Below are 27101 nucleotides of genomic sequence, written 5' to 3' on the forward strand. Positions count from 1 at the left end.
TCTGAAAGTGGTTACTGTGTGCTGTTGTACGCAGAAGAGTTATATCTCACAACATGGAATTATGATTTTGTTATTGTCTTTACCTAAAGGAATGTGATTTTAAGTGTTATGGATGCCAGAAAGACACTGAGAAAACTTTTATTAGTTATAGGCATGTGTAAAGTAAAGGAGTAGTGACTGGGTGCTGGGACTGAACATGGACCTGGCACTGGACAACATGGAGAAACTGAGTCAGGATGGAGACTGGCCAGCATCATCTTCAGGCAAAATGGAAGGTCACTGGAAAACTGTACCAAAGATCTTGTGCTTGTTTCTATGAAGATCTCAGACCCTCAGGCCCCAAAACTTCTGATCACCATTGGTGATGGCTCTAGGTACCACTGCTTGTTTATTGCCCAGGAAGAATCTTCCAGGCTGAAGGCTCTTTATGGCTGAGGCCATTCACACCTCTTACTGTGTGCCCAAGGCTGCCGAATTATAGGGCACCACAACCCTAAGGCACCAGAAATACAAGATGGCATGGCCACTCAGAGGGTCAGAAGTAACAAAAAGGGGAACATCCTAGAACTGATCCATGGGTAGACAGTAATCCATAGATGGGGTCTATTGTAATTTTTGAGTTCCTGATAACTCCTCACCCTTTTACTCAAAAGAGGGAGTGTAGCTGGCCTTATATTCTTCTCTGCACATTTTCCTTTCTGGAGACAGAAGCTCTGTTAAAAAATGGATATTTCTCTATATGTGATTGTTGTATGTTGTATGTTCCTTACACAATTTTATTTCCTTGTAAGTATTCACTTCATTCTGAACTGGGAGATAGGAATTTCAGTAAATGAGAAGACACAAATGCCCGTAGGTTGACATGTCAAGAAACTAAGATAGTCCAGACTATCCCGGTGATGAGCGCCTCAGTCACCTTTGCAGTGGGTGACAGGAAGGTGAGGTGTGAGAGAAACTTAGAAGAGTGCTAAGGTAGGGTGTGCATACAAGCACGCACAGGCACACGGACTGACAATATCCACCTTGGAATTCTTCTCCATCCAGATCACCCAAAGATTAAGAATTTGGGACAACTTAATGGCCAGGCACTGATCGAGACAGATGCTACTTGCCGAAACATGCCACTTTTAGTTTTTTCTCCAACTTACAAGTGAGCTGAGGAAGAGATGGAGATCAAAATGTAAAAATGCATGAGGATCCCACCAAGCACTGTATTCACTGCGGAACAATTCGGCTTCTGTTTCACTGTCGGAGGAGAACAGGCTTTTCCCCCATGCATGTGACACACCACAACCTTCCATCTCAGTGAAAGAATACAGGCAACCAGGATGCACAGAATACTCACACACTATTGTCGAGACATACTCCCGATGTGCTGTGACTGCCTGGATCATTGATCATAACAAACACTGCATTTAGCCTGGCATGGTGGCACAAGCCTGTACTCCTAATATTCAGGGAGGCTGAGTCAGGAAGATAACCAGTTCCAGCTCAACCCGGCCAACATAATGAGAACATGCCACAGAACAAAAACTGAAAAACAGCTGGGGAAAGTAGCAGCATGTAGCTCCGTGTGAAGGTCCTAGGTTCAATACCCAATAAAATAAAAAATAATTAACTAATAATTACATTTATTTTATTTTAAAATACAGAAAAGGGCTTCCAATGAAGGGGAATTTTGCAGAAATATGAAAAATGTCTCGATAGCTATGAAGTTAGTAACACTTACTAAACAGAAACATACAATTTGCTAATAATAAACAATCCATAATTTAAAAATGTACACTATTTTAAAACACAATAGAGGGTAAAGTTTCTACAAGTGAACTGATACATATGCATGTAAATGCTTTAGTAAATGAGAATGAGTCAGAAATTAAGAGAACCTACATTATTGTCCACGGTCCAGGAACAACATGAGTAACTAAAACGTCTGTTGTTTGGTTTTTATGATAATGTTATGAGATAAATTTCATTGTTACTATTATTTTATTAATGTTTTTCAAATGGCAATCTGAATCCCACAGAATATATTTTACAGGGACCAATATGTGCTAATACCGGAATCTCACACACACAACACCCTAAAATTGTGAGGAAAAATTTATACAGCAACACTGGAGAGGTCTTCAGAATGTTACAGTAATATCTAGAACCTAAAAATGAGGCTTCTCTAAGATCAACTGTAGTTCCTCCTTGCATGACCAGTTTCATAGACACTGATACTTCTTACAGTTTTCAATTATTACTAGAACAAATATTTATGAGACACTTCACTGGATGTTTGAAACTCAATTTATTCTCTCACGATGATCAAAGTTATCAGGTGCAATGTAGTACATAATGTTAAATTCATCATGGGGAGTATGTGTACATGAAACATTTTAGTATTTGACATCCCCTTCCTCTTTCCTCCCCCTACCTCCAGCTCTTAGTCCTTTTCCCATTTGCAAAAGATCTCTCTTCCTGATTTCTATGATGATACTCTCTTCCTCACCCTTGGATAAATAAGAAACATCGTGGTTAAAGTGACACACTGCACTGCTAAGGGCTCATTCTTTGGTGAGAAACTCCTATGCACAGTCTTCAAAACATAGAAAATCATGTGAAGACCTTCCTTCATCTATTATCAGTGCCAGAGAATGAGGCTATGAAGATCTGGCACAGCATTTAACCTCAATAGTGGTCTTTCTTAATGAGGAATCAGTCATTCCCTTGGGAGTATGGGAAAGACTGGAATAAGATTCTCTCCTGAGCAAATGAGATATCAGGGAGAACATGGCAACAGAGAAATTGTACATCCTACTGTGTGTGAAGGACCCAAAGGGAAGGCTACGAGACAGCAGGCAAAGTGGTTAAAATGCAGTAGGCCACCTCAGAGGCAGGAGATGCACACTTCAGCCAGAGGCAGGACACAGGAGAGAGAGAGGGTAGAAGAAAGTTCAAGTTTTTGGCCCACATAATGGCATAGGTACTACACAGATCCTAGGACTGAAGAATGGAAAAACATTACCAGAAAAGGAACACCTAGAGAATTTATGGATGAGAAATCCATGGTTTGTCACATTGTAGAATGAGACAGTACGAGCCTCATAGTCTAGGAAAATTCCAACACGTTTAGGAGGAACAGTCAGGGAAAGGGCCAAGGTCAAGGGATCAGAGTTGTAAGACTCCTCAAAAGCATTATACTTAACATCATTCTGTTGCCCTATGACCCAGTAACCATGTTTAGGTTGATAATTTTCATCATTGAATTTAAATGAGGTGTTGAGGTATCTTCCATCACTGACTCCCAGGATCCAGTCACGTTCCATAGCTACATCCACTTCCCAGTAATGCTTCCCTGATGTGATAGCTGGGTAGCCCAGGGAGCCTCTTTGAGAATTCGATGTCTGCAATGGATCACTTAATCTCAGTTTTTGCCTATTTGCAGAAATGGCAATATCTGGATTGATGCTTGGAGTCAGTGTCAGATGAGCTGTAGAAAAATTGCAAGGTTGGGTGAGGGACATAATACGTGTGATATTATGTGAGGATTCTCGGTAAGACCTTGAGAAAGGGGTGGGAGGAACTTCACACAGAAGTCATAAGCAGGGGTAGTACATTTGCAGAAACATACGATGCATGTGTGTGTTGGAAGGAGAAATACGGATCTCAAAATATGAGAAATAACTTCTGAAATATATGGAGGGGAGGGTGGCTTATGATATTAGGATTTCTCCTTACCCCAGTAGCGTCGTACCTCCATTTGTTCTGAAATGACAAAAATTCATAATATTAAATGGAAGCAAACGAGTCAGCACTGACACCCACGTCCTCTCCAGTCTAGGGGAAGCCAAGAGGCCTATGATGAGCCAGTGAACTCGTGAACAAGGGTGAATGGTCATTCCCCAATAATATGAGTTCATCACCCACAGACACCCATTTTCCCTTGTCTCCTCTATCCACAACTAGACACCGCTCCCTCTTCCTCAATCAGTCCTGCCATCTCTAGAATCCCCCAGACACACATCTAACCTAGCTTACCTCAATACACCCTCCTGCCATTTGGGTGGTGTTAGTGATTGAACCCAGGACCTACTGTATGCTAGGTAAGTGCTCTGACACGGAGTACACTTTCATCCTTTTTACATTTTACTGAGACAGAGTGTCATTAACTCACTAATTGCTCAGGCTAGACTTGAACTTGCAATCTTCCTGTCTCAGCCTCCTGAGTAGCTAGGATTATACAGGCAGGCATGCACAATAGTGACCATTTTGCTCTGCTCACCTTGATGAATTTGTAGCATCCTTTTCAGATCAGGAGCTTGGAGCACCATCCTATTTATCTTGGGAAAAGTTTTTGGTTTCTTGGGAGTTAATGACTTACTCCTAGAGAGGAAAAAAAAGTGAACTCCACATCTCATACCTGTGTCCTTCAAACACCACTGACATCTACCAGTGCATCTCATTTATATAGTTGTGGGATCCAGACAAGGGAGAATGTAAATTCTTGAAGCCCTAAAGAAACATGTCTGCCTTCTCAGTCATTCTGTGTGAACTTAGGAAGGTCTTGACCAGTGAGGAGCACAGTTTCTCTATTCTTAATGACTTTAAAACAACACCCTCTGCCTACACTTGAAGAAAAATAATAATGTATGGAAGAATTACTGCCATGAATGTGGGTTCCTGAGAAAGTGATCAGTAAGTAAATTTGCAAAATCTGGCTCTTGGGTGTCTGGAGCATATCAAGTGTAGGAATCCTACCTGGAGAACCTCAAAATTCCAAAGCTTGTACCAACTGAAAGGTCATCTAAGGTCTGAGGTTTCATATTTTATTCTTTCTCTGGGAAATTATAAACATTCAGCAAAGGAACACCAAACTGGTACTGATTAGAATTTTAGAATTCCATGTGTTTTGAAAAGCTTGAGGCTGCAGGAAGGTATGCAATTGTAGAGAAAAGGATGATGCCCTTCCAAATTCTTCGAAAGAATGTGATTAAGTCGGATCAACTGTTTGCACTTCAGCCAAAATTCTGTTTAACATACTCATGTCTGTCTATGGACATGATCTCTTCCATTTCCGGGAGAAAAATAAAAATACTCCATATAGGGATTATCCCAATGGACAATCCTTGGTACTTGGTAAAGAAGATATATTCTATCTATAAAAAATCAAGCACCTATTAATTCCAAAGCCTAGAGCTCAGTGTAGATACGCAGTGAATAAAATGGTGATGCCCAGGGGTTTAATATTGTAACAGCTAATCCTTAATTCCCCTACTGTTCCCAACTGCAGCTCCACAGCCGAAATTGCTACCATACAATTTGGTTCCTTCTGGTCTACTCTCAAAAGTAATAAAACACTCAAACTCTGGTTGGTGACAAGGAATTTATGTAGCACTACATCTAAACTTTCCTGACCTGGGAAATGTTGTTCCAATTGAACACTCCTTCATTTAATAACTATAAATCTCCTCTCACCACACAAAACGTCAGTCCTTGGCATCCCACACATACCTTTCCATGGTGACCTTCACATCCTAGTGAGAAAGAAGAAAACATGAGTTAAAATTAATGGGCTTTCCTCACTTACAAAGTTTTATCCCATTCTTAGAAGTCCCTAATATGCTGAGAGTGGGGATTTTCCCAGTCTGAAAGACAAAAAGTAAACATAAGACTCAAGCCAACCATCCCATGGTCACCCTTGAGATGATTTACAAGTTGTTTTTAGTTTTTTTGGCACCAGGGATCGAACTCGGGACCTTGTGCTTGCGAGGCAGGCAGTGGAACCACTGAGCTAAATCCCTGTCCGGAGACGATTTGAATACTACATGGTTCTTCCACTTATTTTACAGATACCTGCAATGACACACTATTATTTTGTAGGAATTAACAGGATTTGCAAAAACAAAGGTAATCTATCATTCCAGAAAAAGTTTACTGTACATAGCTTTTGCTGAGGAGACAAGTAAACAACTGTTTTAACAAGTATCGCTTCTCACTTTCCATGCTAAATAAAATGGGCCTATCCAATCACTTAAATTAAATGTGCATGGATGGGAAGTTGTTTCCACTTCTATTTTTACTCTGATTTGTCAGTTAAATGCAGTTTAATGTGTCCAATAATGAAGAAGCCACAAGGACAAAAAACCAGGATGTCTACTATTTAACACCAAGCATGAGGCTTTCTCTCTCACACTCCATCGTTATATAAATTATAATATTCACCCAGAATTCCAGTCTCTATCAGTCCACAGCCTTCATGGTTTTGAGTCATCTACTCATTTTATCATTGTACACAGAGTTTTGTTTGGACCTGGTGTCCTGTACCCCAAACTTATTTCCTCCTTATAAAAGTTTTGGCAAAAGTAAGCCAATAGCTGGGTCCACATAGACATACAGAGTTTTGTTCTTCATAGTAGTAGACTCATATTGAGTATAACATAAACCAAACAAAGTTATGTTTAGAGGTAAAAAGGCCTTGTCATAGTAAGTTATAACTAGAGCAATTGCTAAGTTTTACAGCTCAAACTCATCTTCAGCACCTGCTCTACATCGTTCTCGAAATTCAAGTTTCCATCTATCTGGAAAGAATTCTTAGTACATGAAGGAAATGTGACTCTCCTGATACAAACTTTGCAGAAATGAGAACTTCTCTCGTAAGACAACAAAAAGTTTGAGCCAGTATGGCATCTGCCTGCATTACAGCAGATAACCATCTTAAATGCAACTCTGTTGCTGCCAGAAACGAGGGAACTGGATATAGTTTTTAGGCTAGGATTAAGTGACATATGAATCTGGCCATGCTAAAGATGCACACATATGAACAGAAGAGGTGCATACAATTCGTAAGGTAAGCTATCGCCAGCTTTAAAGTGGCTTGAACTTTGAATGTACTCCCCTACTCAAATGCAGATCCTGCTGGGCAGAAGACTTACTGGGTATAAGATAATATGGTATACATACACCATGTAAAGCTCATCAGCTTACAAAAAAGAAAGAAAAAAAACCAGAAATCTTGTACTTTGCAGCAACATGGATTAATCTAGAAGATTGTATGTTAAATGAAATAATCCAGGCCCAGAAAAATAGTAGTGGATATGAACACTTAAATACGTGGAATGAATAAAAGTTGATCTTATAGAAGCAGGAAGTACACTGGGAGGAGTGAAGGCCTGTGAGGGAGAGATAGGAAGATATTTGTCAAAAGATTCAAAAGTTAAATCAGAAAGAAGGAATATCTTCAAGAAATTCATTGCACAATGTGGTGGCCATACTTAATAACAATGTATTATGTTCTTACAAATTGCCAGAGGAATAGACTTTGCTGTCACCGCAAAAAAGTTGTGTGCAAAATAATGAAGGAGTTAATTAGCTCCATTTAGACATTCCACAATGTATGCATATTTCCAATGAACATGCTATATGTGGTAATTAAAAACAATTTATATTGACAAAGTTAACATAACACAGAAATAAAAAAGATTATAAACAAGTCTTATACTACGCCTGCAAATTCAACAACTTAGATAAAATGAACATTTGTACAAAGACATGTCCTACCAACATCTAACTCAAGAAGTATAGATTATCTAAATGAATTTGAGACAAGTAAAAGAATTAAAAAATTTATAATTCTATGGGAACGCAAAAAACAAAAATGAAAATAAGAACACCACTGAGGTGGCTTCACTGCTGAATTTTAATGAATATATAAAGGAAGAAATACTAGTCTGTGATGATTTTGGGGGGGGGACTAAAATGGAAAATGTCTCAATTTATTGTAGAAAGGAAAGTAGAACATCTTTTGCAACTTGAAGTTCCTTTGTTTACCAGGGATTACCTTGAATTGTGAAAAGATGCTTGATAAGCACTGTGGAAATCAGTATGGAGATACCTCAAAGAACTAGGACTGGAAGTCCCATTTGACCCTGCTATTCCACTGCTGGGGATCTTCCCCAAAGAATTAAAAGAATCATACCACAGTGATATATGTGCACCCATGTTCATAGCAGTGCAGTTTGTAATAGCTAAAACTTGGAAACACCCCAAATGCCCATCAGCTGGAGACTGGATAAAGAAAATGTGGATTTTTTATAAAATGGAGTACTACTCAGCCATAAAAAATGAGAAATTAGAGACATTTATAGCTAAGTGGATGCACATTGAGGAGATACTCTTAAGTGAAATAAATAGGACACACATGTATAAATACCCAATAGTTTCTCTGCTGTGAGAAACTGAAAGTGTAAATAAGGACTAAATGTATAATAGGTAATGTGAAATAGGAAGAAAAGGGGCAAAGGGGAAGGAAGTGGGAGGGCTAGGGGAAAGGATAGAAGGGAATGGGATTAGTATGAGAAAATGGAAAAATAGGAACAAAATCTTTCTAAATAGGGAGGACTGGAGGGGTTGAAGGGAGGGCTGGGCAAGGGTGAAAAATAAGAACCAAGAGAGACTATGTAAAGGTGAAAATTTCCAATGATGAATGTCATTCTATTGTATACCTAAAATGTACCAATGATTAGAATGAATAATCGATAATGTAAAATAGGAAGAAAAGGTCCAAAGGGGTAGGGGTAGTGGGAGGGGCAGGGGAAAGGAAAGAAGGGAAAGGAAAAATGATGAGAAATGGAAAAAATGGAAAGAAAGTCTTTGTAAATGGGGAAGGGTGGGGGAGGTGAAGGGAGGGCTGGAATGGGGAAAAAAATAAGAGCCAAGATGCATTATGTAAAGGTACAATTCCCAATGAGAAATGTAATTGTATTGTATACCTACAATGTACCAATAAAAGAATTTAATACAAAAAAAAAAGATAATAAATGCTCAGCACAAGATCACAGGAAATAGGCAATTTTAAAGCACTGGACACAATGGATCTTCCCCCCAGTATTCAATTTGTGCACTGCACTTCATAATAATTGAAACAGGATTTTCCCTTTTTTAAAAATACAATTTCAATTATGCCCATACCCCATGAAACTGATTCAGAAGTGAAGTACTAATTAGCCGAAAGAACTTTACTTCCATCACTAGAAATAAAGGAACAGAGAAGAGAAAGAAATAATTTCCATTGTGTCTGAATTGCAGATGCTGCACCTACTCTTGAAGTCTTACCTGTAACATCTCCATTGCTGACCCCTTCAAACGTTGCTCCACATCTGAGATGAGCTCTCTTGCCAGCTAGGTTTGCTGGGTCAGCTCATTTTCAGAAACAGCCAGGCTATTCACAATCTGTTCCTCCTCTGTCTTCAGTTTTCTCAGGAGCCTCTTCTCCTCAAAGTCCAGGGTGACTCTCAATTGTTTAAACACATTCTGGACATTTTCTATCTCCCACTGTATCTGATTCTTCAGGGGTAAGAAAGAGAGAGGCACTCAGTCACTGGAGTTGGGAAGCCAGAAAAATAACTATTTTCACTGGGGAGTTCTCAGGGCAAGGGAAGTAGAAAGGAGAAATTCTTAGGGAAGAACAGTTCTCCTGTGATTTTCCCTCCCTGCCATTAAAATCAATGACCTGAAGTCAACATCACCCAGGCTCACCCTGACCCAAAATGGGATGCCTGGGTGTGGCTTAGCTTTCAGGACACCTGCACCTCTCTGCTTTACTCCTCATTGCACTTGTGAACTCCCTGCCAAAAGCTGAATACTGAAGGCAGAATCATGAGCCACTGTCAATATCTTTTCCCAGTAGACTCAGTCTGTCTCAAAAACCATCGGAGTCATGTAGGATGGCATTCACTGGCCATCCTCACCAGCATCCCTCAGTGTGAACAGCTCCCTCCAAACAGCTGCACTCATTAGTGACAGCCACTCTCCTGCCCACACTCCCAAAAGGGAAAGCATGAATGGGACTCAACAATGACTTCTTTACTATGTGAGCACCAAACAAAGAGGAAGGGATCTCCTTCCCAAGATCCTGTCAGATTTCTGGCTAACACCCTTGTAAGTGTCCTCTCCTGCCTTCCAGGAAGTTCTTTCTTCTTTGATGTCAGCTTTCAACTTCTCAAACTCTTTCTCATCCTTCATCAGCTTCTGCAGCACTTCATGGAGCTGCTCCTGTAAGAAAAGAATCCCACCAGAGTCAAGCTATGAGTTTCTCAGCACCTGGATAGTGGATAAATGTGGATGAAATCTGGTTGATCTCCCCAGAAACCTGAGTTTACCAACACTGAGAAAAACACCTGAGGAGGTGAATGTCTTCTTCATGCCTCTAAGTAATTCTTTAAGTAATAAATTCACTGTCCCCTTCACCAAGTTTAGACTGATTCTTTCTTTCCCAGAAGACAAACTTGATTGTACATCAAGAAAAGCACTTGGTTCTGAACCCATCTTATTTATTCTTCTGCTGAAATAGGTAATCAGGGCTTCTCTTCGGCCCCAAATCTCCACCCTTCTAGTAAAGTTTACAAAAATATTTGCTTTTGTCTATGAACTCTTACTCTAAGCTTATTCTTTGAAATTAACTGGAGTGTACCAATACCTACTTTAGGTTGCAGAAGATAAGCAAAAAATGGACAGAAAGACAGACCTTGGTTCTATGGTGGCAAAGTAATTAAACTATAGTGGGAAGTGGAAATTTCCTACCAGGTATTGTTTTCTGCTCTGTCTTCTGACAACCTTGGTCTCTTACCTGGTACTCTCATGCAACCTGCTTCATGAGCATCATGTGGTGACCTTGGTGTTCCAGAGAATGTTCACAAAGGTAGCAAATGACCTTCCCATCGTCCTTACAGAAGGGCAGGAGTTTCTCACCATGGTGTTCACAGTGATCTGCCCTCGGGATCAGGGTCAACCCCCTGAGCCTCTTCACTATGTTGGCCATGTGTCAATTGGGCTTCAGGGTTGCAAAGTGGAAAGTGACTCAGCACACAGGGCAGCTGCTCACTCCTTGCTCATGTACTGAGGACTCACAGTTTGCAGTGATGCACAGTTTGCAGAAGTTGTGGCCACAGTCAGTGCTCACAGGTTCTTTCAGGAGCTCCAGGCAGATGGGGCAGGTCACCTCCTCCTTCACCTCCACCAGAACTGAGGAGGCCATAGAAGCTCTTTCCCTGCTCCTGTCTCTCCTGACTCCTGTGCTTCCTCCTGTTCTGGATGCTGATGACTGGGAAGATTGAAATAGGACAGAGTAAGAAGAGCAGGAATGGACTGAATGAATATTGCCTAGGCAAAAATCAAGTAGACATCAAGAACAAAATATGAAAAATTAACAAAGAAATGGGAATGAAACAAGAAAAAAATGTTTGCTGACATAATGATAATTACGTTATAGGAACTTCAGGCACTTTATTCTCAGCTCATATCATGCGATAGGATGTATCACACATAGAATGATGGTTATTTTCCCTTCTTTTACTGGACAGAAGGACAAATGGAGCCCTTTTACACTAAAATTCTTGAGTAGTCCTTACTTTTCTTTCCCACACCAAAATCATATCTGAACTGTTTTAAAAGCACCAAACTACTTATTCCATAGGACACTACCTTCACTATCAATATGGTCTCAATCTTATACTTCCTGTACAAGTTGTCTACTCAGACAGAGCTGCTCTAACTACTTCATCTAAACAGTTCCATGACTTCCTACTCTTATGCAGTTATTTCTTTTTAATACCACAAGATGAAGCTAATCCCTTCATTACATGTAAGAATACTAAATGACTTCCAAAGACAATGCAGTGGTACCTTGGTTCATGAACTTGATTCTTTCCACAACTGTGATCACAAACTGAGTCAGACTAGAACCAAATTCAGTGGTTAGGTTCAATGTTGAGCTTATGGGAAAATGGATTTGGTTCTCATCCAATTCACTTTTCAGCCAGAATTGTGGAGAGAATTGAGTTTGTGAACCAAGGTACCACTCTATGTCTTCCTCACTTTCAGCTGGAATTAACTTAACCCATTCAGTCCTCCTCCAGATGTCACTTCTATACCCTACGAAGTTAATCACAAAAGTAGAGGTAACTAGCTAGGCATAAGTAACACTCAGAACAAGGTGGGTGTTGAAGCACGATTCTGATCATTAGCTTGTTTTGGAGAATCATGTTTGTAAATGGTAGTGTGGGTGAAGAGTCTCCACAATCCTGGGCCTGACTCTCCCAAGGATGCAGAAGGTTGTGGGAGAATCAGATAGAGATAAAAGTTTTGAAACAAAGTTTACACTTTCATATAGCAGGCATGCAAGATCATAGCTGCCTTCTCTCAGAGAGACAGGCAGGGGTGCCAGAAAAGGAGCCACTGTTGAAGGTGGACTTGAGTTGTGGAGGGTTTTTTTTTGTACCGGGGATCAAACTCAGGACCTTTTGCTTGGAGGCAGCAGGCGGAACCACTGTGCCAAATCCCTGACCTTGAGGTGTGGGCTTTAAGATAGTCAGGGGCCTAATCTGTGTCTTGGCTGAGGACACCTTTACTTGATGGGTTGATTGGCTCATTACTAGGGAGGATGTGGAAGGGTCTTTGGGGCCTTTCCGCATTCTAGAATCAGGTTTCTTGTCTTTTCTTTAACTTCTGCCAAATAAGTTCTGCAGGGTACAGTGTACAGAGGAAGTGCAAATGCAAGCTGTCAGTTTTTCACAGGTGGTTAGGCCTGTTTAACTGTATGTCAAAACTCCATGGTGGGAGAAGTCCCTTGTTTTCCCTACTTAAGTGTTTCTATACCTACAGTAGGATTTTATCTTGGCCTTGAAATTTACCAAGGACATGGGAATGATCCTAAAGTTATGTGTGCCTATGTATGTTAGGGAGGGAGATGAGATAAACATACTTTCAGAATCACACATGTCAGAGACCTGAAAAACATAATCCCAGGGAAAATGGATGTCAGCTTTAAAAGAAAAGTGCCCGAATGTTACATGTGATCATCTGCCAAATCTTCCCTGGTGATGGATTGTGTGCTAGTAGCTAGACTACAATCTAAAAAAAGATGATGCCAAACAGAGATCAAACACGGTTCCAACGATTATTGTGGACTTGACATTCAACTTGAATATCACATGAATTAAATTATCAGAAAGATAAGATGTGACAAATAGTACCAAAGAAATGTACTGTAGTTGCAAAATTCAATGATGGGAAAAAGTGTTATTGGAGATTTCCAACCTAAAAATATAAGGGTTTAACTGAAGCCTAAAAATATGAAGGAAATGTGGGATAAAAAAAGAGACAAATGTGTTCAGGAGAAGAAATTACACATATGAATAGGCTGTTCGTAGAGATAAAGCATCCTCAATGGTTTCGATAATGTCCGAATGGCTACTATGCAATGAACTGCTAGGTTTTGGGTATCACATAAGACTACAGCAAAGAGACAATGTGACATCTCTCAAATGAAGCAACCCTTAGGGACTCCTGAAGAATAAGGAGAAAAGATCCGTGTCAGTTATCAGTAAAAGTATCTTACCTCCCTGGTAAACAGAGCCACCTGTAGAGTCATGCTGAAACACATTAGTACACTGAAAAGCACGCCACTATTGATTTACAAGGATCCCTCTCTGGCTCTGACCCTGCTGTTCTATCGGCCCATGGAGGACAGTATTTAGGCACAATCAGCCAAGGAGAAATTCAGGAGCATAGGCCAGGAAGGAGGGGAAAGGCTGGGAGGGCGGGGCAGTCAGGCAGGAGCAGGCGCTGTCCTTCCAGGAGAGGGAGCCTTCCCTTCTTTTTTTTTTTTTTTTTAAATTTTTTAATATATATTCACTGGTACATTTTAGGTATAAAATACATTTACATTTATCATTGGGTGTTTGTACCAGAACATGATGTATCTTAGTTCTTATTTTTTCTCCCTTCTTTAAAGTTCATTCCTTCCAAGCGCCGGAGATTTGGCTCAGTGGCTCCCGCGCCTGCCTGGAAAGCGCAAGGTTCTGATTTCTGTCCCCGGTGCCAAAATCAAAACAAAACATCTCACTCCTGCCAGGGTTCAGGATCTAAGACAGCAGCAAGCCCGCAAGCTGGCCCTTTCCCCTCCCCTAGAAAGGATTCAAAACAAGGACGTCAACGCACCCAAGCAAATGCAGCTTTTTCTTCTGACGTCTTCCGAGCGCTGCCCACCACGAATTGTGTAGCACACCTTTGGACACCTGTGGAGACTTCGGATTCGGTGTACAAGAGGCAAGAGGCCGGCTGTGGGGTTCAGGATTTACTCACCAAGGGGGTTCCCAGCAGCAGCCAGGCAGGAAACGAAAGTGAAATTGGGGGGCGGGGGAGGGGTGAATCTAAGGACCAATGGGATGCCCCTAGGCAAGGCCTGAGCCTGTGTGTGTGTGTGTGTGTGTGTGTGTGTGTGCGTGTGTGTGCATGCGTGTGTGTGTGTGTGTGTGCGTGTGTCTGTCTGTCTGTCTTTCTGTCTGTCCCTGGAGTGCTTTCATGGGAGGAAAGGTGGCAGAAGAAAGAAGCTGTCCCACTTTTTCTTCTCTTAACCTACTGTCGGTGCCCTGGGCACTTTTCTAATGGCTATAGCCTTGGAATAGGTTTGATATGTGCTTTACTCGGATATCATCCTCTTTCAATATCCTCTGCTCTCCTAGTGCTTATTTTGTTACCCAGATATGATTTTTTAAATTGCAGTTATTAACATGTCCTAATTGTACACATTAGTGATTTGAAAGCTTTAAATCAGTGTATGTTTTTAGTACATTGTGATTACATTCATTGTGGGGAGTTGGTGCCTGAGTCAAATGTCTTCACTGTTTTATGAATCTCCTTCCCCAGCCCTCCCTTCCCTCCCATCCTCCACAGATCAGTGCTGCACGGAGACACAGGCAGGAGCCATTTATCTGGCTGTGTCGCCCAGCTCTCGCCCTCTCTGTCCTCCTCCTCTCTTCCGCCTCCCTTCCATCCCCTGCTCCTTCATTCCTTTTTTCTCAAGGGGTCAGAAATTGTTCTCATCTCACTTTTTCTGACGTATTTCATATGAACCCTGCGAAGTGTTACAAGTTAGAAGAGGTGCCCCTTCAGGAAATTCTTTCCATGGGCTGCTCTTGCTTTGGATCTCTTAGCTGGGTTTGCTCTTGGGGGGCAGAAAGGACTCAGAGAGAAGGGTGGGCAAGGCGAGGGCCACACTGCACTTCCTGTGAGTGGAGTTTCTCCGTCAGAAGCAATCCTGTGTAGTGGACCATGATGGTGCTAAGGCATTCTGTGAGTCCAAGGATGGTAGTTCTGGCAGAGGGACTGCACGCAGGGCACACCAATCTAGGTCCACAGTGTCTATTCCAATGAGAACGGAAGGCTGGCCCCACTGTGATGCAAGCGTTTCTCTCACTCTGTGTCCATGAGGGTGGATGACCACCACAGAGAATGCTGTTATATTTTGGACATGGGGACAGAGTTAGCTGCTGGCAGAGTGGACTCAGGAATAGCTGTAGCCATCTCAGCTTTGGTGATTGGAAAGCCAGTTACTGAGCTGATGCCTAACCTCCATTCCTAACACCGCTCTCACTTCGTTCATGAGTCCATTCAGTAATGACAGAGGTGGCTGGCTAAAGAGATTTACACTGCTACCCATAGAATTGATTGTCCCTTCCATTTCCTTATTGAAATCACCCTGTGTCGAGATCACAAATATTTTCCTATTTTCCACCCATTCAGAGAGGTCTATCTACATACTGCTTGCCACAACTCTCTGTCACCAATTTTCTAATCACGTCCCTTGTAATTCCTTGACCATCTAGCCAAAATATTGATCACAGCACATGAGTTAGCATATAATCATACGTATGGCCATTTCTTTTTCCAAACAATATTAACAAGATTATTCAGTGCCCACTGAGAGGGTTTCTGATCCTCATAGTAGTTCAGGATATCCCAGGAAGGAGGTTTGCTGCTATAAGTTTAGGCTGGGAAAGAGAAGTAATGTAACAGAAACCCTGATGGTGGGCATTTGGGCCAATTCTTCATGTTACTTACAAGGGGCTTCAGTCTTGCTCAAGCTTGATTAAGTATGTATATATATGTTTACCACTTCAGTTTTCGAGTGAGTGTTCCTGTGCGTGCTCAACTTTCTGGTTTGAGGAATCAGGTAATGTCTAGTTCCTGATGGACATCTAGTGTGATATCATAACTTCGTGACTCAAAGTTAGCTGTTTAGTCTCTAGTAAGATCCAGTACAAAGCAAAAAGATATTTCTTGGTCCAGGGATGTCACTCAGTGCCGTCCTGCCTGCCTGGCAAGTGCAGGGTCCTGAATTCCATCCTGGTAATAGAAAAAAAATGATATTTTTTAAAAAGAGAGTTTGTTATCCACAGAGGATGGCCACTCTCAGGTCCTGTCAAAGACTGCAAACAACATTTTCATGTGCCATTGACATGTTAAATACCATTCACTGCATTATCTGTCATATGGCTCCAGTGGCAAGCAGCTTCAACTGCAGAATCTTCTCTTATCCTAGGCTCCCTAAATCTCATCGCTTTTGAGCTTCCTTTCAAATAGACCGGGATGGCACATCCTAATGAGGAACATATTATCTCTAAACTTCAATAGAATACTTTGCTAAGGTGTTGTGCCAACCTTTTTGTTTGTAGAAAAGGTCAGATGCATCAATACTTTCTTCACCTTATAAAGGATATTTCTAAATGCTTCACTGTCTAAAAATTTCACTGAAAGACCCCCTGAATATTTGTTGGATTTCTCTCAAAGATGCAATGTCTTCTCAAAAAGGTTAGCAGAGTTACTACTTCTTGCTCACATTTAAAATCAGCATAACATCATCAATTCAAGAACCAGTGAGATATCTTGTGGAAGGAGAAATTAATAATATTCTTGCAAACTAAATTATGCCTTTGAAATAGGACAGGAAAGGTGTATGTCTGACCTGCCAGCCAAATGAAATAAGAATTCATCAGTCTTTCTGCCTATTTCACTTGCATAACTGTGATCAATAGGACAACATGACAGAAGTGCGCAAGTCAAACTATTTGATTATGTCTTGACTCTTCTGTTCGTTGTGACCATCATCCCAAACCTTGTCTTTGTTGTTTGTGCACCAGCTTTTAACTCTTGAACCCATGATCCAATTACTTGTATTACATGAGATTTCTCAATTCAGCTTCAGTAGTACTATTGTAGTTTCCAGTCCACAAAGACCAGCACAGAATTCTTCAAGGATTCTAGGGCTTTTACCACAGCGCTGATCAAAGAGGAGTCCTCTGGAAACTTCCAGGGTGAGTGAGCTTGGCTTTAATGGAAATACACTCTAGCACTGTGATCTTCAGATTTGTTTGTTTGTTTTGAGACAGGGCCTTACTATGCAGTTCAGGAAAACCAAGGTGCATCTTCTCAGACAGGGTGGAGCATATCCTTTTAGTAGAAAAGAGAGAATCACAATTTAGAAAAGTCATGTTCTCAGCTTTCATTGGACATTTTCCTGTGTCACCATTTGACCTTCATGATCACATTTCTCTCCAATGAATATCTGCCCTTTTATAGTACATATCCTGCAAGACTAAAAATTTAATTTGTGTTGTAATTTACCCACTTACTGAATGAGATTCTGGGTTTTGCTTTCAGCCATCTCAGTTATAGTAAATAAAGATCTCTTTCAAGGCTGATATAAAAACTATCTGGATGTTTGTGTAGTACTTGAGCTGACAACCTGTGCTCTCCCCCACAAACACACTTTGACCAGAAAAATTAGGAACAAGCATTCATACCATTATATTCTTTGGTTTGACAAAAAATTTCAGTCACATACCTAGTCAATCAGAATCAGGTCCTTGTGTCTGATTACAAGAATCTAGCAATACCCACTGCCATAGAACATTAGCACTCTCTTTAAAAAATTAATTATCGAGATAGAGTTGATATATGAGCCTATATATACTTACTGTATGCCTTTTAATAGATGTGGAGATAAGCAGTATTTCTAGTGTGGCTCAATGGTAGAACACTTGTATTCCATGAGCAAGGCCCTGGTTTCAATCCCCAGCATGTCAAATAAAAATTGGAGATAAATCTACACCTTGAGTCCGTCATCACAGTCAATGACATAAATATATCCATCACCTCCATAAGTTTCTTCCTGTGCATTTTCTCTCTATCTCTCTGCCTCTCTCTTCCTTTTTCTGTTTATAAGAACATTTACGATCTACCCACTTAAGAAACTTAAAGTATACATTATAGTCAGTGCTTTCTTTACTACTCCACATGATATTATCAGTGGCTTTGAATATAACAAGAGTAGATAATTAATTTCAGAAACCTTAGAATAAATTTAGAAAATATTTAATATTACAATTCTGTTCCTCTAGAACTAATTTTGGTACCAAAATCTGAGTTACTCAGCACTCTTCAGAGAAACAAACAATAGGGTGTGTGTGTGCGTGTGTGTGCGTGTGTGTGTGAGGCCAACAGAAAGTCAGACACGTGCACACACACAAAAGATGACGGAGACTGAGATTTATTTTAAGATTTGGCTAATACAATTGCAAAGGCTGAGAAATTCAGGACCAGCAGGCTAAAGATCCATAGAAGAGTTGATGTAGCAGCTAAAGTTTGAAAGGAAATTTAAATTCTCTACCCCTCTCTCTTTCACAGAGCTAGAGTCTGGCTGTTGTCCAGGCTGGTTCACAACACTTTGGCTCAAGCAATTTTCTTGCCTCAGCCTACTACAGGCATTTGATACCATGCCCAACTATTTCTACCCAGCAAAGAAGGCCTAATAGGCCAGGCAGGGAGCTCTGAGAAGTCCAGGACTGAAGCTATGGCAATGAAGCCAAGGGTGCAGTGGAGACTCCAGAAAGTGAGCAATGCCAGAAACCTGAATTTTCAGTCAAGCAAAGCTGCAGGCTGAGTGTAGCCAGCCCTAGAGAGAAGCTTTGTGGGCTGCCCAAACCTTTGGACTCTGGTTTGAAAACCGCTTGTCCCATATGCCAGATATGGCAAACAGGACTGCATGTGTGCCCTGATGGATTTGGGCCTCACTTTGGTTGGATTCTGCTCCTGCCTTTTTGAATGGAAATGTTTACCCTGTACCATTGTACCTTGAGATTATGTAATATTCATGATTTTTATAAAGGTTCACAGGTAAGAGTTTGCCTTATATCTCGGAAAAAATTTTGACGTGGATTTTGAAAAATGCTGGGACTTCTAAGACTTTGAGGAAGGGATTACTGTACTTTCGTTTACATACATGATAGTTTTATTATGTTAGGAGGTCTTTTCCTTATTTGAAGATTATGGCTTAAAGAGAAATGTTTGGGTATGAATTTGATAAGGAATGGGATGTGGTAGTTCAGGTGGAGTGTCAACTTGATTGGCTTTGAGATGTGCCTGGAGGTTTGGTGGGACACACTTCTAGGTGTGTCCTTGTGAGTCATGGGTGTGTGGCCTTGTAATTTATGTCTAGTCCCTTTGCCTGTTCTTTTCTGACACCGTTTCCCTCCTCTGATTCTTGGTTGCCATAAACAAAGCGTGTTTGGTCTGCTTTCCTTTCCACTATTCTGTTAATGCCTTAAAGATTATACCATGGACTGAATTCCCCCAAACTGTAAGCAAAGACCAACCTCTCATTCCTTAGACTGTGGGTGTTGTGTATTGTGTCTTAGTGTGGTGGATTAACTAATGGCCAATTTGGAATCCCCAGCTGAACTGAGTCAGCGTGGTTCTGGGTGTGAAAGATCCACTACAGGACTGTTGCCAACAGCATAAAAAGAGAACTGGCGGGGAAGATCATATGCTGTTGATTTTCTTGGAGAATCTGGCCTTGGCTGGTTTTGCTGATATGAACTTGGCTATTCTCATCATCAGAGCAGCTCGGGTCTTGCTGTCACTAGGAATGGCTGCTGTTCTAGTCAGGGAAAGTCTGGCTTTTACTTCGAGCATCACTTCCTGATACCTGTGCATATCTCTCAGCCTGGTGGCACAAGTCCTTCACCTTGCCAGCACAGACTTTCTAGCTTTCACCATGGGCCCTTGGGCCTTCCCAGTGCAGATCCTTGATACGGACATGCATGAGACATTGCCTTGGGCTTTAGGCCTCTGAACACATGGATGACATTTCCTTGGGCCCAAGGCCTTCAGCTGGACTTGTGCAGGACATTTCTGTGGGATCATGATCTTTGGCTGGATTCTTTGGGCCTCTCGAGTGTAGACTCCTCTGCATTTGACTTTTGCGGGTGAATATTATAAAACGATTCTGTAAATTATGGGTCCTGTATTAAATCTATTCCCTTGCAGACTCTGACTAACAACACTTAGTGAAAGGAAAGCTGACTAATACACACCCCTAACATCTACTGGAAGAGATAAACTAGCTCAAAACACCCCAGCATAATTTTGCTTCATTGGATGAGGCCATTATGCTTCTCTAAAAATACTGTGATCAAACTAAATTATATTGTGTTTTACATATAAATTGTTAGTTCCATGTTGTACTTCCCATTCCACAACATTAATGGGGAATATTTTATTGCAAAGATAATTATATTATATATAACTAGCCATGAATTTTTGTAGTCATTACATAAATGCTGCCTAGTGTCATTACCTGGATGGCATGATCATTTTATATCTCCAATTTACTTCTTCATTTACAAACAGAATTTTCATGGATGACAAAGGTGTAACAGTGAGATCCATTCTATCACCTACATTCTGTTGTGTTGCAGACAGCAATGTTCAAAAGAAGTCTTTTTAATGCCCTTTCATTTGAGTGACTTCATATAATAAATAGATCAATAATATAGAAATTCTAAGTCCTCACAGGTGATTTTCACATAGAGATACAGAAATATTTACAGATAATGAGGTTTCTTTGCTTTTCCCCTGGTATTTTTATCTTTAGACAGGTTCCTGATAAGTTGGCCAGGCTGGACTTAAACTTGGGGTCCTTCTGCCTCAGTCTCCAAGCCCCTGGGATTTCAGGTGCCCAGTATCACCACACCCAGCTCAGACAGGGAGGTTTAAAGAAACATTCTCTATGTCCACTTCCTGTTGTACTTGGTGAGACTCTGGGGAAAGGATTATTACATTTCAAGTTGTAGGCAGGGTGGTTGTATTACGTAGGTGGAATTATCACTTTGCTATTGTCTGTATTTGGAGATTAAGTTTGGTTTAAGGAGATGTATTTGGGTGTGAAGTTGACACGGGGGTGGATTGTGGCAGTTAATCCTGAAATCCTCATAGGTCAACTTCATTGCATTAAGAAATACCAATTAGCTGGTAGTAAAGCATGCTCCTGGGAATGTCTGGGTGGATCACTGGAGTGTGACCCTGAGTTCTATATCTGGTCCCTCATCCCCTCCTCTCTGGCACTGTTCCCTACTTTGCTTCCTGGTTGCCATCAGCTAAGCAGTTTTGCTTCCTGCGTGATGTTCCTGCCTTGGAGCCTGCTAGCTGTGTACTGAATCTCTTGCATCCATGAGGTACATCAATCCTTTCTCCTTTTAGTTTGTGGGAGTCTGGTATTGTGTCCAGGAATGGGAAAGCTGACTAATGCACATGTATATATTCTAAGACAGCTATATAAACTGATGATGCTTTACAAGTTGCCATCTATGCCCTCAGAGATCTTCTTAGAGCTGAGGCTCTTCGTGTTTATGAAGCAGTTTACTACTATTTACACCACTGAAAACAGATATAATTTAATATCCCAATCTGTGGTCTACATTCAAATAATGCTTTGTGTATAGTAGAACTTGTTAAATGGAACGTTTAAATTTCCATTTCCTCTCTCATATCCTTTAGGCTCTAATTGATGGAGCTTTAGTTTATCTAAAAACAATGCCTTCATTTGAAAGGAAATGAACAGAAATATTTTCATCATATGGACTGAACATATGGACTGAAATATATTCAGGTTTTAATATATTGTATTTTATATTTTAAAAATGCAATTCCTTGACTTCTCAGCTTTCCTTTACTATAACAAAATACCTGAAATAATTATTTTATGAAAAGAAGAGGTCTATTTTGGCTCTTAATTTGAGTTTTCAGCCTGTGGACCCATTGCTTTTGGGTCACAAAAGGAGGTACAAAACTGGACAAACCTCCAATGATATAAGGACCTCCAATTAGGCCCCACCTGCTGCTGTTTAAACCACTTCCCAGTATGATCACTTGAAGATCAATCCTCTAGCATTGCCCATGTTCAAGGAAAAAAGGCAAGAGACTGGCTTGAAGATGAGTGAACAGTTAATAATAATAAAATAATGAGAAGTTATCTTTTCTGATCACTTTGGATTAACTCATTTAATCCTCACAATTACCTCAAAAGTTTATTGTCCACATCTTACAATGAGAAAACAGAGGCATGCAGATGTAGTGACTTGCCTGAGATCATTCAGCTAGCCAGAGTGAACTGGGACGTGATCTCAGGAAGTCAGGCTCCAGAACTTAATGTTCTCACCTCCTGCTCTGTGTTCTCTCCCATTCACCATGGCTCCTGGTCCCTTCTCCACCATGCTGGTTTTCCTCACTATCACTCTGAAACACATTCTCTTTCTGTGAGACTTCGGATGCCTCTTTGTGCCTATGGTTTCCTTTCTTCTCACCCCTGACTTCTTCCTGCACGAGCCTGGAACCCTCCAGAGGTGTCTGGCAGAGAAGCAGCAAGGCTGAGGTAGGGCCCTCAGCAGGACTGAGCAGAGTGAAGTAAAGGAAACTGAATGGAGGTCCTTTCCTGAACTTCATTTACAGCTACGCAGTCCTCACTGCCCCACTCCCCACCCTGCCTTGGTACCTCGCTGGTGTGGTGACCCAACACAAAGTTGTAAGGAGACAGCAAGCATTGTTTTCATGAGGACTTATATCAGGTTTCTTTTTTTTTTGGTATCGGGGATCGAACTCGGGACCTTGTGCTTTTTGAGGCAGGTGGCAGAATCACTGAGCTAAATCCCCAGCCCTATATCAGGTTTCTTACTGTTTTATTGGGAAGGGATATGTTAATAGCTAGTGGATTGGGAGATGCAGTGAGAAAATAAATGTACAATAAATTTCCTTCAAAGAAAAATCAATTTGTTTTCTGGTGAAACTTTTGTTTATATACATTTGAGGTCAATGCTTTGAAGTACTCTTCTAACTTCTTTCTTTGGTAAATACTTCATTTCTCAATGTTGTAATACCACAAACACTGCATATTTGATATCTGACTAATTGGGAGTTATATGTTTCCGTATTATATATACTGCATTTTCTTTATCAAGTTACCTGGTTTTGGGCATACAGGCTACCGTTAAGCCAGCCTAGGCTACATAAGGAGACCTTGTCAAATATAAACAAATAAATAACTCTCCCCTGTCTAATCTGCATGATGGGACACCTGTCTGAGACAGAAAGGCTGGGGTAACTCTCCAGACCTGGAACTCTGCAGTTGTTTCTGCCTGTGACTCTAGCCGCTGTGGTTTGAGAGGCAATGCCTGCGGGGTGGGGCTCAGCTCAGGTCGGGGTGGAACTAACCCTGCACATCTCCTTGGAATGCAGCCTGAGTACATCTGAGAGCCGTGGATGGCATCTGTAAAGCACCATCTGATAACTGCAGCTCTCCTATCACACAAACACACTCAAAACCCATATTCTCAAATTATATGAGTTTTTAAGAATGACCACGTGGTGAAATAGCATATGTGATAGAGAGAAAGATAAAGCTTACTTATCTACTATTTGGTCTTTTTCCCTTCAAAACTCGAAGATAGTATGAGCTTTGATATTAAGTCTCCAATATCCTCAAATCTAGCCTAAAGCACTTAGGATGTAGGACCATAAGTCTATGGTTATCAATGGCAAAGCAAGCTGAAGGTAAAAAACAATTCTCCTTGATATAGGAGAAATATAACTCCTGACCTTTTAGATGTCAAATGTGCTGAATTTGAGGTCCCACAACATCAAGGAATGAAGTCGCAAACCAAAGGAAGAAGTTAGGAGAGTTGTATTGGAAATAAAGGGAAGAATAGCTCCAGGATTTCCAGGAAGGGTTCCAAATGGATGGCCACTGAAGCCCTTTGTCTGGAGTGATTTATACAGCAAAGTCACAATGTGGGTACAACGTGAGTCAGACTACAATCAACCTATCACATTATAAATATAGCTGCTCAGCTAATATTGATCCAATAGGGGAAGAGTCGTGTGGCCAGGATACATACATAGAAAGAACAAAGACATTTTTGAGAAGGGAGAGGAGTATGAGTCCAGATATTCTGGTCACCTACCTGGGTATGTGATGCCTATCTGGGCCCACTGAACCAGCTGGTGCTAATTACCGGGTAATATCAAATTGCTGTTTCTCTGTAGGAAGGCATGCAGGCCTAGGCATTGCGTCTCCATTTTATGCCTCCAGCCACAATCTTGATGTCTTCCTTGAGGGCCCCACCCCTGACTGTATATTAATTTCTATCTGATGTAGCTGCCCGTAATACCCTCTTCCCGCTGCAAGGAGAACAGGTGAGCCCCTGAATCGGGAGGATGGTAACCTCAGGAGAGGTCCTGAAGAGCTGGAAGGGCTGAGACTGGTGAGATTAAAAACAAAGTAAAAAGATCTGGGGTTCTTGGAGTCAAAGTTAAGAGGTTACCCAGCATTGTCTGCAGACAAATGGAAGATACGTGAAATCTCATAAAAATGAGTGCAGATGTTGTAACTATTCTGATGCAGATTTCAGATTCCCCAGGTCAGTAAACTCTGGTCACTGTCTAGCAATGACCTTAGTGTCACTAAGGAAGCCTACCCCTGATGCTAGGATCAACCAGCCCTCACAAACCTCCTCAGTCCTTTGTGGCCTTGATGAAAGAATTCAGTCAAGACACATACACAGCTGTGCAGAAGTATAGGTAGAATTTATTGTGAAGTAGACAGAGTTAAGCCTTCAAGTTAAAAGGCCAGCAACACTGATACAGGAAATGATACCAGAGATGAAATATGAAATATTATATTTCCCAACCTGTTAGATATCTGGTATGCCAAGCTTGTATTCTCTAAAAATCGAAGAATGAGTTCTAGAAACAATGGAAGTTAAGAGTAGGAAGATATTTATTGATAGGATAGCTCCTGAGAGGCAGGAGGGTATCCAAATGAGTAGGCAGGGACCTCACTCTACAGGGGAGTTTTATGGAATAAAACCCACATGGGCACAACCTGGGCCACAGCCATTATCAACCAGTAAGTTTACAAGTGTAGTCACTTAGGTAATAGTAGTCCAATTGGGAAATAAGTCACATAACAAGTGTGGATGGAAAGAACAAAGACTAATGTCTATCTAGACTTCATTAGGCCCAGTGTTTGTCCTTGGAGGAAGTATACAGGTCTGGTCATCTTGTCTTTATCTTGAGGTCCTGTCTCCAACAGATGTGTCTCCAGCTATAGTTGCGATGTGTTTCACCTTTGTCCTGATTCTCTTTAGTACCTAGCTCTATCTGACTGCCTATAATATTTCTACCTAATTCAGCTCTCTATAATATTATGAAGACATCTACCTTGTGTGGAAGTTATGCATACAGGAGTTACCCCTGAGGTTCAGAGAATTATGGTAATTAGGATGCTTGAGGACTTATTTTCTTAGATATTACTTTGGAATTCCAAAATGTCTTCCTGTCCTTTTCAGATGGCCAGTGTTCCCTCAGAGGCCTTAACCATGTAAAAACTTACCAATGAAATTTACAAAAGTTCTCAATTTAAAGCAGGTACCTGCACAGGACTGGAGTGTATTTAAAAGATGATGGCCTCTCATGTGTAAATTTTGTGTTTGCAATTGTAAGTTGTGTTTTTTTACCCTGTGACCAGTTTTTCATCTTGCACTAGAATACAGGGGATTCTGAGAATTACAGATATAAATATCCTGGGGAGATACTTGTCAATAATTCTGATGCAGATGTTCCTAGTGACTCAGTCTCAGGCATGGTAAACACATGGTGAAAAGAATGCAGAGATTGGCCAGGGATTTAGCTCAGTAGTTTCGTCACCTGTTGCGCAAGTGCAAGGACCCAAGTTCGATCTCCGGCACACACACACAAAAAAGAATGCAGACATTAAAAGGACATTTAAATGAATTTGCCCCATATCTGACTTAGAATCACTTCCCCTCACCCCCTGGCTGAAGATCACCAAGAAATGGGGGCTAAAAAGTCCCTGGCAAAACTGGGAACAGAGTGGGAATTGCCGTGTGGTTGAAGTAGGTATAAAACAGAGTGCTATAAAATACCAAAAGACATGCAGCATGAACAAATGAAGCAGCGTTTACCCTGCTGTCTTACCACAGGACAGGTGGGTTTTTCTCATTCCTGAGCGCAGCCTCCGCTTTTCCCTTCAGTGTCTTAAATAAACAAAGAGTGTGCTGGACTCCAGGGAGCCATTAGCTCATCAAGCTATGGTCCCACCTAGTCCCAGCTATAAAGCATAATTTTGGTATATATCCTTCTTTCTTTTCAAATTTTCTTCATCTCCCCTCGCTTTCCCCAGCTTTGGACATGGTGTCCACGGGTGTGGGGATGTGACTGGGGAAAAAAAACACTGACCAACACTACCACTGTGGAGTCCAGGAAGATATTCTTTACTCTCTGGCTATCGCTGTGAGTCTAATGTGAACCAGCAACCTAAAAAATGGAGACATAGCTAGGCAGAGAAAGAGGTTGCTAAAGAAAGAGTTACTGCGGATTTCATAGAAAAGAACATAAGAGACTTCCAGTTTGGGTTCCAACATGTAAAGAGCTTGAAAGTCATTACTCTTATCCTTTCAAAAAAGAAAACTGAACCAAGTAAAAATCAATTTTCTTAGAACCATCAGAGAATTAAAGTCACAGGACAGACTGCCACCCTGATATCTGGAGACACATAATATAGAGAAAGTATAGAGAAAAGCAGTCTGTACCTATATCTACAGAAGTTGCATGTCCCATAAACTGGTAGTGTTTCGGGGGGTTGGGAGACATTAGCAGACCTGAGGGACTAAGCAGGATCTAAAATAGCATGCTGTGGCATTATAGTTAAGAAAAAAGACCTCAATGTATAACATATTTATGACCATTTATTAGGTCTCAGACTTGAAGACACAGGGCCTCTATTTCTAAAACAAAACATACAGCATTTCTGGTTGCCATAGCCTATGGCCCAATGATAGGAGGAAAGAAAATATGCTTTAAAACCCTCCCCTGGGCTGGGACGGGCTTTAAATGAAGAAGTTAGCTTTTGTAAAATTTGTTGG

General features: G+C 41.0%; 1 pseudogene across 1 annotated transcript; it reads right to left on the reverse strand.

Annotated features, from left to right (window-relative positions):
• Positions 1–2277: 2277 nt before the first annotated feature.
• LOC101721041 (tripartite motif-containing protein 5-like) lies at positions 2278–14184 on the reverse strand (annotated as a pseudogene). Its single transcript, XR_015451467.1, has 8 exons — positions 13984–14184; positions 10613–11086; positions 9943–10038; positions 9100–9330; positions 5500–5522; positions 4271–4371; positions 3727–3753; positions 2278–3478 (listed from the first exon to the last, which is right to left on the reverse strand). The product of XR_015451467.1 is annotated as a tripartite motif-containing protein 5-like (transcript).
• Positions 14185–27101: the final 12917 nt, after the last annotated feature.

Source organism: Heterocephalus glaber, unplaced genomic scaffold, assembly GCF_053883595.1.
Source record: "Heterocephalus glaber isolate CG9 unplaced genomic scaffold, H.glaber_assembly_v1.0 deba00001428, whole genome shotgun sequence".
Lineage (NCBI taxonomy): Eukaryota > Metazoa > Chordata > Mammalia > Rodentia > Bathyergidae > Heterocephalus > Heterocephalus glaber.